This window comes from Gavialis gangeticus, unplaced genomic scaffold, assembly GCF_001723915.1.
Source record: "Gavialis gangeticus isolate Ggan-Ray unplaced genomic scaffold, GavGan_comp1, whole genome shotgun sequence".
In the NCBI taxonomy this organism is placed as follows: domain Eukaryota; kingdom Metazoa; phylum Chordata; order Crocodylia; family Gavialidae; genus Gavialis; species Gavialis gangeticus.
Genome location: NW_017728959.1, coordinates 2,430,982 through 2,445,386, shown reverse-complemented (window position 1 = coordinate 2,445,386; position 14,405 = coordinate 2,430,982). Strand labels below are relative to the sequence as shown.

General features: G+C 45.2%; 1 long non-coding RNA gene across 2 annotated transcripts in view; it reads left to right on the top strand.

The window, feature by feature from the left end:
* The window catches only part of LOC109292522, a 14,260-nt gene extending 2,166 nt beyond the window's left edge, over positions 1–12,094 (top strand). For both annotated transcript variants that reach the window (XR_002096140.1, XR_002096147.1), the window contains exons 2-3: positions 10,007–10,149; positions 11,431–12,094. This is a non-coding gene — a long non-coding RNA (uncharacterized LOC109292522). The remainder of the gene's footprint in view (positions 1–10,006; positions 10,150–11,430) is intronic.
* Positions 12,095–14,405: the final 2,311 nt, after the last annotated feature.

Below are 14,405 nucleotides of genomic sequence, written 5' to 3'. Positions count from 1 at the left end.
GCCCCGGCCCCGACCCGGCGGAGGCGGCGGGCCCGGCTGCAGGCACGTGGGGCGCGGTGGAGCTTCCTGGCGCGGGCCCCCCGGCTCGCTGCTCGGCTCCTCTGCTGGACCGGGCATCTGGGACCTTGCTGTCTCCCTCGGGTGCCGGGTCTCGCCCCTGTCGGGCCCTCTCACTACCCCAGAGCTCGCCCGCCAGGGTCATCCGGGGGGGGGTTGCTCCCTCAGGGACCTGCCCAACTCGGGGGAAGTTATTTGGGCATTTATTAGCCGGTTTGGTTTTGATTACAGGCAGTCCTCGGACTTGCAGCACAACCACAGCTGCATCTTAAGTCCAGAGGTCATCACCGATTTTCCCATAGGCATAATGTTATAAATGGGGGTTTGGTTCCTGAACCAAGGCAGAGTACCCTATTTTCACCAAGAGTAACCCAGAATTTTGTACTCAATCACTTACAGATGAGTAAGATAGCTACATTAGTGTATTTGTATTGTAAATAGCGATCATATTGATTTGGAAGGACTTTTTTGAGGTGACTGCTGGACTTTTTGAAGGGCTCTTGGCTGGAGTCTTCTCAGGATTCTTGCCTGCTTTCTTAAAGAAAGTGTCCAAGAAAGTTTGGACAGATGTTCTCCAGGGAGATGAGCGATGCAGCAAACTTGTTCGCTGGCGTTGTGTCAGATCAAGTGTTGTGAAGTCAAAACTGATGTCAGAAAGTCAAAACAGGGTGTCAGTTTATAAACGTCGTAGGTGCCGTTGTAACTCATAATGTCTTAAGTCGAGGACTGCCTGTATTCTCTTGGCTGCGGTGCTAGGAGATGGGGCCGTTTGTCGCACAGGCATGTTGCTACGTGAGCAGGTTTTGGGTGTGCTTCTATTACAGCAGCAGGTGGAATCCTGCATGGCTGCCCATGTTGGGACGTGCATTTCTAAAGGATGTGAAGCGGGAGCTGTGTCCCAGAGCCAGCCTATGGAGAGGCACCGTGTCTGTGGGCAGGGTGAGGTGAGGGTAGGTATTGTGACATAGCAGGAAAGTGTCAGATTTGTAATCTTTTGGGATTAGGGAAGCTGAAGGCAGGGGAAACCATGCTAGCAAGGCATGGAGAAGGTGCAGGAGTCAAAGCATCCCCTTGCTGCCCTTGAGCCTGGAGAGAAGATCCTAAAGGACTTCCAGGTCCTGGTGGAAAAGGTTGGAGGGAAGCCCGATGTGCTGCTGATTGGAGAGGCACTGACAGGGGATGACACACGGGCTCTGATGAAGGCTTTTGTCCAGGAACTGTTCCCAGACGCTCTCAAACCAAGCAACAGCCTGGACATGGCTATGACCCAGACACTGCCAGGGGCTGAGCCTGGTTTTAGCAAGAGCCAGTCCCAACTCATTTTTTTCCTATGCCAAGCTTCTTGCCTGCAGAATAAGCAGGCTGAGATCCAGGAGGTCTTGAAGGAAGTAAAGAAGTACACTTGCAAAGCCCCGGCTGCCTTGGTGGGAATTGTCATGCAGCCCAAAAAGAATGAGGAGGCCCAAGCCCGGAAGCTAATGGAGACTCTGCTCCGGGGAGTCTTCCCCAGGCAGCCATGTAACAGGAGGAGGCAGGGTAGCAAGCAGGGCCAGGAGAAGGAAATAGAGTTGGAGGAAGTGCAGGTGGAAGTAGAGATCTTCGTTCCAGGCCAGCCACGGGGGAAACTAGCCATAATGAAAGCTGCCTGCCGAGCTGCTGAGGCTCTGAAGCAGACAGGTGTGAAGTGGGATGGTGCGGGAGAGGGGAATCTGAGATAAAGGATCTGGGAGCATGGAGGGAAGTGCATGGTAGATTAGGGAAACACTGGGCTGACGAAGGCTAGTTATTGAGGTCGTTACTGTTTTATTTCTATTGGACATTGTTTTTGCATTATTTTTGTATAGATGGGGGATTCTCTATGTTAATGCTAAACAAGGGTAATTTGAGATTTAGTTTCATCTGCAAAACTGTTACACGTCAGCTAATTATCCTGTGTGGTGCTAGCTGCTCTTAGTACTCCAGTGTGGGGTTTCTAGGGCATTCATCTTCTCATTTCAGTGTTGGGCCTCAGAGAGACAAGGTGTCTGTGATGGGAGTCCTATTCTTCACCTTTGGAAAACTTTCCACATCTTGCCATTACTAGGCCAGAAATATGAACCTGGCAAAGAACTCCATGCTTTAAAAGACATTGAGCTGTCCTTTTGATATTTAGAAGGGACTGGAAGTTGTCTGCTTCTTAGCTCGTTCTTGTCCTGAAAGCCTCTGTTCAGGCAGTTTTCATACCTTCCTCCATTGCAATATGGGGTGAAGTCTTGGAAATGGCGGTCTGAACAGACCCCTGGTTTTTGTGCCCCTGCTGTGTTATTGCCAGAATTTGTTCCTGAACAGCTCTTAGCATCACACTGTTGAGTGACTAGAAAGGGGAGGGCGGCTCTTGAGTCTCTTCTTACAAAAGTGATGCTTACCTACAGGTTCTTGTCCGAGACACTGGTTATGACAAGACCATTGCGTGAAATAGCAGTGGTCAGTTACGCTAAAAATTGGGGGTGGAGAGAGCAACTTATAAGACCATTTTCAGCGGCAGTAGAAGAAAGCCGCTTGATTCAGAGTACCTGTAATCTCAAAGTTGCCTCATGCCTTGCAACTGCAGAATCAGCAGCATTTACTAAGCATGTGTAAGGCTCCCTTTTTCCTCTGCTCAGGATGCTGCTATAGCTTGAGTGGGAGGAGCTTTTATTTAGGCATGCAGGGAATTGGCCGCCATGTAGGCAGTGCAACAAAGGACATGAAGCCTTTAGTAATGACAGATCTGGATGCTGCCATGTCTTTTAGAAAGGATGTAAAAATCACTAACATTTCTCAGGGGCATGGTGTGAGCCAAGTACACTTTGAAAGCATGCTCAAGCCAAAGGACTTACTGTCTCCTCCTCAGTTTGGAGCCAAGGACAGTAGCTGGGAAGGAAACATTTGATTACAGTGGGAACTGGAAAGGGTATCGGGGAAAGAAACTTACTCAGCCCTGATAGAAAATAAGGTTGGAAAGGAAACAGAAACAAACGTAAGGATGTTAAGACCTCCAGCAATATCACCTTGCAGACAGCATGGGTGGACAGCTGTCATCAGGGTTTCAGAGGGGGTGAGGTTAAATCATGCTGAGGCTCTAGTAGGGGAATAAGAAATCTAACCATGATCCTGAGGGCAGTTTCCTAAATGACAAAGAAATAACGGGGTGAATTCCTGGATGATTCCATTTACAGATCTCCTGAGACACCATGCAGTTGCCACTTGTACTCTGACGAATGAAACAGATGAGCATTTACAATAGCCACAAAGAAGAATGGCAGACACAGAGGATTTTTAGCCTTAATCTTCCTATCTCTCTGTCAGGAAGTAACATTTTCTCGTGAACTTGGGGCTTGTGGTGCCTGGTTTCTTGGGGCACCTATATGTGAACAGAAAGTCTGCTCCAACATGCTGTAATTACATAAGGGGCATAAGGGCCCTGAGGCAGCTAATGAAGATTTCCAGGCAGCCCTGTTTAGGGATGGCCTGCTTGTTTCACATGAGAGTGGCCCTAGAAGAGGTGGGTCAAACAAGCCTTGCCTCATTACTTACATCCTGGCTCAACTGAGTTATAAACAGATTGCTTGCTGGAACATACAGACTTTAACCCTTGGATATAACTGATCTGGATTCAGATCCGAGGAAAATAACTGTGTTGAGTAATGAGTCTCAGAATTGATATTGCAGCTCTTTTGGAAACTCAGCTCTCAGATACAGGCTTCCTAAAGGACAAGGACTACACTATTTACTAGCATGGCAAACCTGAAAGAGTAAGAAGAGGCCATGGTGTAGGTTTTGCTATCAGAAATGAACTTAGGTCATTGCGTGAAACTCTGATTGCAGTGTCCACACGTACCATGACTCTTCAAGTTACACTACAGAAGGGACTCATCAACCTTGTCAGTGTCTATGCTCTAACTGCAGGCTACTGATGAGGAGAAGGACTGCTTCTATCAACAGCTGGAAGAACTTATTGGCAGGATTCCATGGAAGGAATCCATCCTAGTACTTGAAGATTTCAATGCAAGAGTTGGGGCCAATGTTGAGATCTGGCCTGGGATTCTGGGTAGGCATGGCATTGGACATGTGAACGATAATGGGCAGAGAATTATTGAGCTCTGCCAGCCAAGGCTTATCAGCGACGAACACCTTTTTTGCTGGTAACATCAGAAGAATGTTGTGGAGACACCTGAGGTCCAAGCACTGGCATCAGTTAGACTTGGTACTGACAAGACATACACACCTGAAAGATATCCTGTATGCACAATCCTTTCAACATGCAGACTGTGACACAGACCACTCCTTTGTCTGCTGCAAAATGAAATTTCAAGCGTAAGAAGATTCACCGTAATAAACCTGCTAGACAGCCTTGTATTGACTTGTGCCAAATCAATGCTCCTGTGAAGAAACAGCTTTTCAATGCAGAAGCAGCAAAGTCAGCTGGAACCACTGAAATTGCATCAGATGTATGGGAAGTCCTGAAGACAAGTATGTACAATATGGCAATCAAGAGTTTTGGAAAGAGTATTAAGAAAAACATTGACTGGTTTGTAGACCGTTCAGAAGTACTGCTACCACTTGAGAGAAAAATAATTGCTCTAATCACCTACAAGTCTTCTACTACTGATTCACTCAACAACTTAAGAGAAGCTCATAAGGCTGATCAGACAGCTTCCAGGAGGTGTGCTTGAGAATTTTGGCTGGGTCTCCGCAATAGCATCCAGCAGGCGGCTGACGCAGGCAATAGTAGATGGTTGTATGAGGGTACCAGAATGGCCATTGGGATGACAAAATACAAGACAGCTTTGTCTGAAGACCTGGATGGTAATATCATAACTGATAAGGGGAAGCGACTGGAAAGGTAGATTGAGCACTATGGAATGATGTATACAAAGGAGTCTGCAGTAGACCAACGAGTGCTAGATGAATTGTCTGGGCTTGAAGTTATGGCTTTGCTGGATGCCAAACCTACACTGAAGGAACTTGAACAATGCATCAAAAAGATTCCTTATAACAAAGCTTGAGGATCTGATGCTCTACTGGATGAAATTTACAAATGTGCAAACAAAGACCTGCTGCAAAGATTGCATGAGGTACTGCTACTTTGTTGGAAGGAAGAAACTGTTCCCCAAGATTTCAAGGACATTCATTTCATCCAACTGTATAAAAACGAAGGAGATGGAAGTGACTGTAATAACCACAGAGGTATAATCTTTTCTCAACATTGCGGGAAAAATTGTAAGCTGTATTCGTTACCTAGATTTCAAACATTAACTGAGAGAATCTATCCTGAGAGAGCCAGTGTGGCTTCCACTCAGCAAGGTCCACCATAGATATGGTCTTCTTTGTAAGTGCAGAAAAAGTGTTAAGAGAAACATCCCACTGTACATGGCTTTTATAGATTTAACAAAAGCCTTTGAGCTGGTTAGTTGGTCAGGGCTTTACGTTTGTTCTGAAAAGGCTTGGTTGTCCACCTATATTGCTAAACCTTGTGAAATCCTTATGAGATGGTATGAAGGCAACTGTAATGTGTGAAAACCAAGAGTCTGACTCCTTCAACATCAACAACTTAGAGAAGCAGGACTGCGTACTAGCTCCCACATTGTTTAACTTCTCGTTCCTGCTTCAACATGCATTCCATTATGTTTGAGAGGGTGTCCACTAGACACGATGGAGAACTGTTTAACATTGAGGTGAAGGTGAAGGAGATCATCCTAAAGGACCTGTTGTTTGCAATGAGGCAGCCCTTGTGGCACATGCTGTTGATGCATTACCACATTCTCTGACTCATGCAAAATCTTTGGGCTAGGAATACGCTTGAAGAAAACTGTCATCATGCACCAAGGCTCTTCAGAACCAGTTCCAGACATCACCCTAGGTGTTACTTGTCTGGATGTTTTTGACCAATTTTTCTACCTTGGCTCTATTGTTACCAGCAGTGTAGATCTTGATGCTGAGCTTGCTAGTTGAATTGACAAAGCAGCCAGGAACTTTGGCCTTTTGCAAGACAGAGCCTGGAACAATAACAAACTGTCAGCTAAAGTGAAAATCCATATTTATGAGATGTGTTTTATCCGCTCTTCTATATGGCTCAGAAACATGGGTGACCTACACCAAACTTAGATGCCTGTGTAAAATTCTGCAAATAAGATGGCAAGATAGGGTGACAAATGTGGAAGTGTTAAATGTGCTGGTATGTCATTCATGGGAACACTGATTAGTAAAAAAAAGACTCAGGTGGCTTGCTCATGTCAAGCAAATGCCAGATCACAGGATCCTAAAGAATGTGCTGTTCTCTGAAACTTGCAAAGGGTCTACGAAAGAGGCAGACCACAGTGCAAATTTCAGGATGCTTGCAAAGATGACTTAGCCTCCTTCGGAATCTCTGTGGATGATTGGGAAAGGAGTGCAAAATGCCACTCTGGCCAGCAGAGTTAACTTTTAGATGAAGCAAGGCGCTGTGGACTGGATGAAGTTTTGTGATGACCGGTGTCAGAAGAAGAAAGAATCTGCTGCTTGGATTCAGAGCATTGCTAGTGCATGGGTGTGCCCTACCTGTGGGTGGGACTGTCACTTGCGCATCAGACTCAGCAGCCAGAGAACTCATCAGTGCACACACCATGTTCTGTAATGAACAGCGGTGCCAATTGAGAAGGTCTTACCACTCTATCCAGGTCCAGAGGAGGCTCCTGTAAGGGCAAGTTGTAGAAGAGGGGAAAATTCAAACTACAGAAATGAACTGTTGGATCCTTTCCATCTGTGTGAAGATGAGATTTTGGAGGATGCTATTTCTGCTTAGGAGAACTGGTGGTATCCTTGCAATAAAACCCAACTTTTACTTCTCGCTTTTGCAAGGTCCGCCTGGAAAAACTGACCCATACGAGCTTTCCATCTTCAGGGAAAGCTCCTATCACTTTCATAAAGTGTACTGCCAGACCAAACAGGAAGGAGCAAGAGTTGCAGGGTAAATCTTAAGAAATATGTAAATAGGCTTCCTTTAATTGTCCAAACCAAGTGGTCACTCAAGCTGGTTGCTGCTAGAAGCGATACCAGATTCTAAGCTGTGCATCAGCACATTTCAGATAAATGGAAGTAGATAAGAAAGTTGAAATGTTATACTTGGCATATTTGCAACCCACTGGCTACTTGGCCCTTGAGGATCACCTTGAACATGCTCCTGTATACAGCTGCTGCCCTGGCACACACAGCCTATGGCTTCTATTACAGCTGTGAAATCTGTGTCTTTGTATTAGGAGCAAGTAGTATTCCTGGAGACAAGAGGGGAGATTCTGTACATTGTTCACAACTGCTCGGCCCATTTGCTCTGTCAGGGGTTTTCACTGCTGCCACACCCTGGGGGCCCCACAAACCCTAGTCCCTGCTCCTGCTTATGCCCCGCTCCCTCCCTCACCACAGGGGCCTCGATCTGCTCCCTCCCCTCTTAAAAACAAGAAAAAAATATGAAGGGTACACTTGTTAAAAAAGGTTGAAAACCTTTGCCTTAACTGTATTGCAGTGAGGGTTCACAAATAATCCCGTTTGCCAGAGAAAAGACAAATGGGGGCTGTCTTGCTGCCCATGTGTCTGACGCATCATATGTAGTGATCGCAAAATGTGCTTATCAGTTGATAAATCAAATGTTTGTAGTCCTCATGGAGCAGTGAAACAATGGGATATGGGATTGGAAGAAACCTTCTTGGTCACTGAGATTATTGTCCTATTGCTGCAGACAAACATGACGTGTAATTCATCTCATAAACAAGTCAAGTTCCATTGCAAAACCAGTTAGGCTTCTAGCCCCCTACTCCCACTGGGAGGCTGTTCTAAAATTTTCCTTGCTGCTCTGATCATTAGAAGCCCCCTAAATTTCAGCTGGAATTTATTCACAGTCAATTTATGCCCATTTGGTTTTGTGCCAATATTGTCCTTTAAACAGCTCCTTTCTCCTTAGTCTTTACCCCTTACTTTACCAGACTAAATAAGATAAACTCCTCTTATCATTGCTCAAAATATTGGCTTTTCATTCCCCTGATCAGCCTAGTAGCTCCTCTATGCATCTGCTCCAGTTTGAACTAATCTTTCTGAAGGTAACTAGACTTGCACATGGGTTCTAGGTGTAGTATGACATTTCATCTTATCTCTTAATACTCCAGTCCCTGAAGTCATTCAGTTTGTTCTCTGTGCTGTTCTGATTCTCCTCTGTTTTATAGTGCCTCCCAGTTCTGCATCATCCAGTTTCATTAATCTGCTTCTCTATTTTGTGCCATGTTTGTTGATCAAAATATTTAACAGAACTGCTTTCAGGACCAGTTCTGGAAGAACTTCTCTCTTCCCTCCCTCAGCCCAGTACAGTTCTCAGCACAAGCCGTTGTCTTCTTTCCATCCAGTTCTTTACTCACCTTACAGTTTGTACACTAATCCTCATCTTCTGCAGTTTAACTAATAAGTGTGGTACGATATCAGATTCTTTACTAAAGCTGATAGGGAAGAAAATTGATTTCCTACAGAAAGGAAATACCATGGATCTAATCTAATATTTAATTATGTCATTGGATGTCAGATAACTATCAAAAGCAAACTTTGGTAATTCCATTTTTCATTTACGTATATTTGCTGTCTGTGTGTGCACAAAAAAATGGACTCTGATGTGAGCTGGGTGGCCCTGGCTCACCCCTGGGTAGAACCAAGGCCCGTTGATGGTTCTGGGCCTTGTATTAGCTGTACTGATTGAGACAGTATGACAGAGGTTCAACTTAAGTCTTGTTAGAGCTTTGCCCTCTACTGGGCATCCAAGGTATAGCTGTGACTTAGGTTGTTTTCTTCACTGATACCCGGCAGTGAGACTGCCCGTTCCTTTTCGATGAAGGGATTTTCCTGCTATTATCTAGCCTTTCTGGCCTCTAAACTAGCCTGTTGTGACAATCTCTTTACAGGGCTACATGCTAGGGGGAACGGTGAAGCTGGTAATTAATGCAGCTGCATGCTCTTAGAGCAGAACCTTGTACCAGGAGCATATAATGCTGCAGGCTCTGCATTAGCTGCATACTGGTTTATAAAGAGGGACTGAATCATTGATTTTTAACTAAGTTCACCATGGTTTTCTTAGTTACTTGAGACCTCCTTTCCCCATGTGAACGTTTTGGAAATGCGATTGGCAAAGATGCTGGAGTCCCCAGTGAGAGGAAGCAGCCAGCAATATGCTCTTGGAAAAGAATCTTGAATTTACCTCCTCCTAATCCTGCAAGGGATTCCCTCGCTCTCACACATGGGGAGCAGGGGGAAGAGGCATGTCTGCAAGCAGGGAGTTTCCCTGCTTGCCCAGACTTGCACTTGGGATCACCATAGATGGATTTGGGTGAATAGGGACCCCTGACTACCCCACTTATTGAGAAGCACCCTTAAGAGTCCCTGGTGTGCCCCTCTAGGCAGGGAAAGCCAAGCAGGTACTTTGGGGGCTTGAGGGGCTCTTGAGCCCCCCAAGGACCTATCCAGGGTGGCTGGAGAGTGCAACCAGCTCAGACTGCCTTTACTCTCCTGTCACAGAGTTAACAGGTGTCCACTGCAATAAAATGGCAGTTTGCTACCTTTTCTTGCAACACTGATTTTCTTCTGATATGGTTCAACAAAGAGTACTGATGTCTATTAGCTCATGGTTTATACAACCATAAAACATTTTATGGTGGTATAAATGAGAGGTGAGATGCTGTCTATTTCCACCCTCAGTTCCTCACATGATGCTGAGCTGGTGTGTTTTTCTAGGCACTGGGAAAAAGCTTAGCCAATAAAGGGATAGCTCCTATTCTGGCTAGAAGCTTGTATGGTTCAATTTATGGTCTATCTTTGAGAATGGGATTACTGATAATACTGTAAATAAGCCAGGGGCATGTTCGTACATACTGGAAAAAAATGCAACTTTTACAATCTTTCACATAATTTTCTTTCCCAGAAAATTCTGTTTGGGTTTCAAGATCCACCATGTTCAAAGTCCTAGGAGCACTCAGTGTGGTGTGTGCTGGATACATTGGAAGCCTGTATGTCAACATTCAAACATAAAGCTTGCCTCCACCCAGTCGGCCTCCCTCCCAGCCGGTGAGTGTCCTTTGATTCCTCTGAGAAGTTGCATTAACAAATTAGTCCGTCTAAAGTGGTGTCCCATTAGCAAACCCATTTGTATAACATCATTTATAAACTTGATGTAAACTGTATAAGTGACTCATGCCATGTTCCAAGGAAAATATACTTAACAGTTTATTAGACATTAACTGCCATAAATTATTCTTGGTGCTCTGCTCTGGAAAACAAAGGCACATACAATGCAACATTTGCTTCATGCTAACATCAGAAACAATCATGCATTTCAAGGTCAGTTTGTCTCTGTTATATAGTCAATGCTTTTATCTGTACATCTCAATGCTCTTTATGAGCATAATTATACTTCACAGCATGCCTATTTGGTAACTTATGTAAACATTTGAAGGAAAATGTCTCCTTCTCTAACTGCCTAAAGCCTGATTTTTTTCTGCCACTTTTCAGGCCACTTTCCAGCCACTCAATTATGCAATTAGTCCTGACGCATCATAGCCAACTTTAATATCAAGTACCCCCACCCTCTCCTGACACTTGCTGGATGCTGAGGGCATCTGCTCCACTATTTCAGTTGGCTTATAATTCTGTAGAGAACTTAGTATTTATCTTTTAAACTGCTGGAATGTCTCAGTCAACCAGCTTGTGGCTCAGCATACATTATTGACAATTCTCACCCCAAGGAGCACACAAGCTACACTTAGACCAACTGGCTGAAGTCAGAGCAACACCTGATCTACTCTGGGACTTGTATGAGCACAGTAGGAGACTCGGAGTTGTGAGCTGCTCCTTTCTTCACCTGGGCCAAAGAATGACAAGAGAAAAACTGGACCCTAGAGACAGCAGTAGTGCTGGGAGGGCTGGCTACAGGGTGGGCTACAGCCACCCCAAAATTCCCTGTAGCCATCCTTCCCAGCACCACCACCACCTGTCTACCCTGAACACATCCCTGGCCTCGCCCCCTGCTGAGAAGTGTCTAGCACAGCCCCTTGCCCTGAGCCTGCCTTTGCCAGTGCACAAAGCCAGAGGGGCGTGGGAGGGGGCATGGGGAAACAAAACAAAACAAAACAACCTCACAAACATGTCTCCTATGCCTCCTCTGGGGTTGTGTGCATGCATGTGGCACTTATTGGTGACATTATTGGCTACACCAGCCAAAAAAAGTCAATTGCCAACAATGTTTATTTTCTGTTTATCAGTGCTGATCCAACATGCAACCAATATACTGGCCTACCTCTAATAAACACCTAACTTGAGGTTGTTTGCATTTATTTTATTTTTTTTCAGATCCTGTGTCCATCTGGATCAGAATGGCCATCCAAAATAAAGAAAAACAGCAGCACACATTCCCAACTTGTGTTTATGTTAATATGGAGCTCTTTAATTAAGGCTGCCCCCAGCTTTTATTTCTAAGTCTTAGGTTAACCCACCTAGAACACTGTCTGGAAAACTTGTTTGGCCTGAAAAGTCAGTGGAATCTCTCATAGCAAAGGAAAATAGTTCAGTAGTTTGAACATAATTCATCAAATGGCATTTGAGTTGCATTTTAAAAGTTAGCCTATGCAGAGCTTGGGTTTGCCTAACACTCTTGTTGGGTCCACCCAGCTCAAAAATATTGGTAATGGTTCTTGGAAGTGTCTCACAAATACATTTTCTGAAAAACTCATTTTTGAGCAGTACTGGAAGTTTGCAATAAAGAACAGCTTCCCATCAAGCAAACTTTTTAATGATTTTTGTTAGAATCTAGTTCTCTTTCCATTCGTATCACTGTGATGCGATTCATTTCCCTATTGCAGTGAGAACAGGATCAGGCATTGTATGTATGGAGACAAAGTGACTCTCTGTTAGGCTACAGTTTAGAAGAGACCTGGATAATTGAACACCATAGTACGAAGTGCTGAAAACTACAATTACTGGACCGTACAGAAAATATTAAAAAATAAGAAATGAACATATGGTACTATGTAAAGTACTAAAGCCTCAAGGCCCCAGAGATAAGCAATGCACAAGCAAAACCCAACTGCAGCCTAATGGTTTGGCTAATACAAAATATGCTGGCTTGGTGACTTGCCAAATAATTGGCTCTTTACCATATGCCTTTCCAGATTGCAGGATTGGACAGTGGAAGACTTGAAAAAGCTCCTCAACCCAAGAAGTGGGGGGATAGAGATGTGGATGAAACCATGATACAGATGTAAGCTTAGAAAGGACTGTTACAATTGTCTGATAGATCTGTGTAATACTTCACAAGTAATGTGCCAGTAGACACAGGCATCATCCAATGGACCACATTACTTTGTATGCAGATTAAAGTCTCTACACTTAGGCACTATCTTACCCAGCAAATAAATCCTGCTTGCCCTCGTAAAGCAATTTGAGATCTGCAGGTAATAGAGCAATATATATATGCTAAGCATTAGAACAAAGGTTCAGTTGTTTAGTTATGTACACCAAGCAATGAGTTAGAACTTGAATCTCTGTTCTGCAATCAGTGCCTAATTTTGGGTTTGATGCTTAATTTGTTAACCTGCTTTACCAATATTTCCAGTGGGGAAGGCACTGTGCAGCATAGTTACCTAGACTACTTAGCATTTGCATATCTTCTTAGCTGCACTTGGAATGAGGCATGGCTCTACAGAAGCCAAGATTAGCTTAGGTAGTGTGGCCTTGCTTTTTTCCATTGAATCATCTGGTAACACATCCTATTTAACACTTTGCACACTGTTTCTAATTTACTGGATTAAAAGCAAACAAACCTGGGTTTATTATGCTTTCCAGACTGCAAAAATATGATCAACTCAACTATTTTGCATTTACATGGGCTAAGTTGGATGTTCTTGTGAGTGCGGAATAGTCCCAGAGTCCAAATGAAATCCTATTGATGTGGATGCATCTATCTGGAGTTAGATAATACTTGGTATAAGTGAGGACAGCAGAGTCTGGTGCATCATGGCTCTCTAGCTGTAGATCTCAAAGCAGGGAGAAAGGGTTACAAGTAGCCTAATTAGATTAAGAAAAATTATAATGGCCTGTGTTAAGGTTTACAGCAGTGATTCTCAGCCAGGATGACACAATACTCTGAGGTGCCTTGAAATACTTTCAAGAGGACCATACAACATTAGCACTGTCAGATGTGCAAACATGATTCAAAATAAACCCAGTATTTCCTTGCATTAAAAACATTCTGACCTGCTGTGGTCTTTCCGAGTTCTTTGCAACAGAAGAATTGCTTTAAAAAAAGCAAACAAAAAAACCCCAACCAAACAAAAAAAACCAAACCCTAAAAACTGGGCTCTTACAAGTGGTCCTTCAAGTCTAAAAAGGTTGAGAGCCATTGGTTTACATTGTAAACTTTACAGCAATAAAGATACAAGCCTCAAAGCTCAAGATTGCTACCAGCTTGTCATTAAAATGCTAGGTTTCTCACTTACAGTATGTGATAAATGAATGCTTCCTGGTAATCTTTTACACCAGCGGTTCTCAGCCTCCTTAGGTTAGAGGCACCCCTTGGAAAGTGTCAACTTCCCGTTTTCACTTGCTTTGTCGATTACAGAGACAATAGAGCAATTCTGTCGCAAAGCATTCAGAAAGCCGCGGCAGGTTTTTGACCGCGTGGATTCTTATCCAAAACCTCCAGGTTTACCCGGTGAGTCGCCACGTCTGCCCACCTAACACTGCACATGAAAGGATCATGTCGTGGTCCCCCAGGGTGCAACGGCTGTTCTAGACGGAGGAGCGGGAAAGGGTCATTGGGGCAAACCCCGGTGGGTACTTTCACTTCCGAAAAGCAGCTCTGGCTGATTTGCTGTTTGAGGAAAAGCCATCATACATCCACCGCAACCCGCTTCACTGGGGCACGAATCGCTCCTGTTCCCCAGCTGCGGCAGCCGGACCTTGGAAACTGCCTGTGGGATCTCCTCGCTGCAGAAGCGGCGGGACGTTTTACCCAGCCGGGTCCCGGGCGCCCAGCAAGCGCTGAAGGGCGCGAAGACTTGGGCCCGCGGCAGAAGGGCCGGGACACCTTACCCGACAGCGCTTCTCCCCGGGGGCTGCGGCGAGGCCCGAGGCTGGTCCTCCCCGACGCCACAGCCGCCAGCGCCCAGCAAGCCGTTGCCAGAGCGGCGCAGGCGCTGACCCTTGCCGGGGGCGGGCCCGAGGCACGCAGACAAAGCCCGGCGCGCGACGGCTCAGCAGTGCCCGGATGGGCCTGGAACGCCGGGCCGGGGGGCGCCCCCATTGGCCGTGCCGGGGAGGGGGCGGGG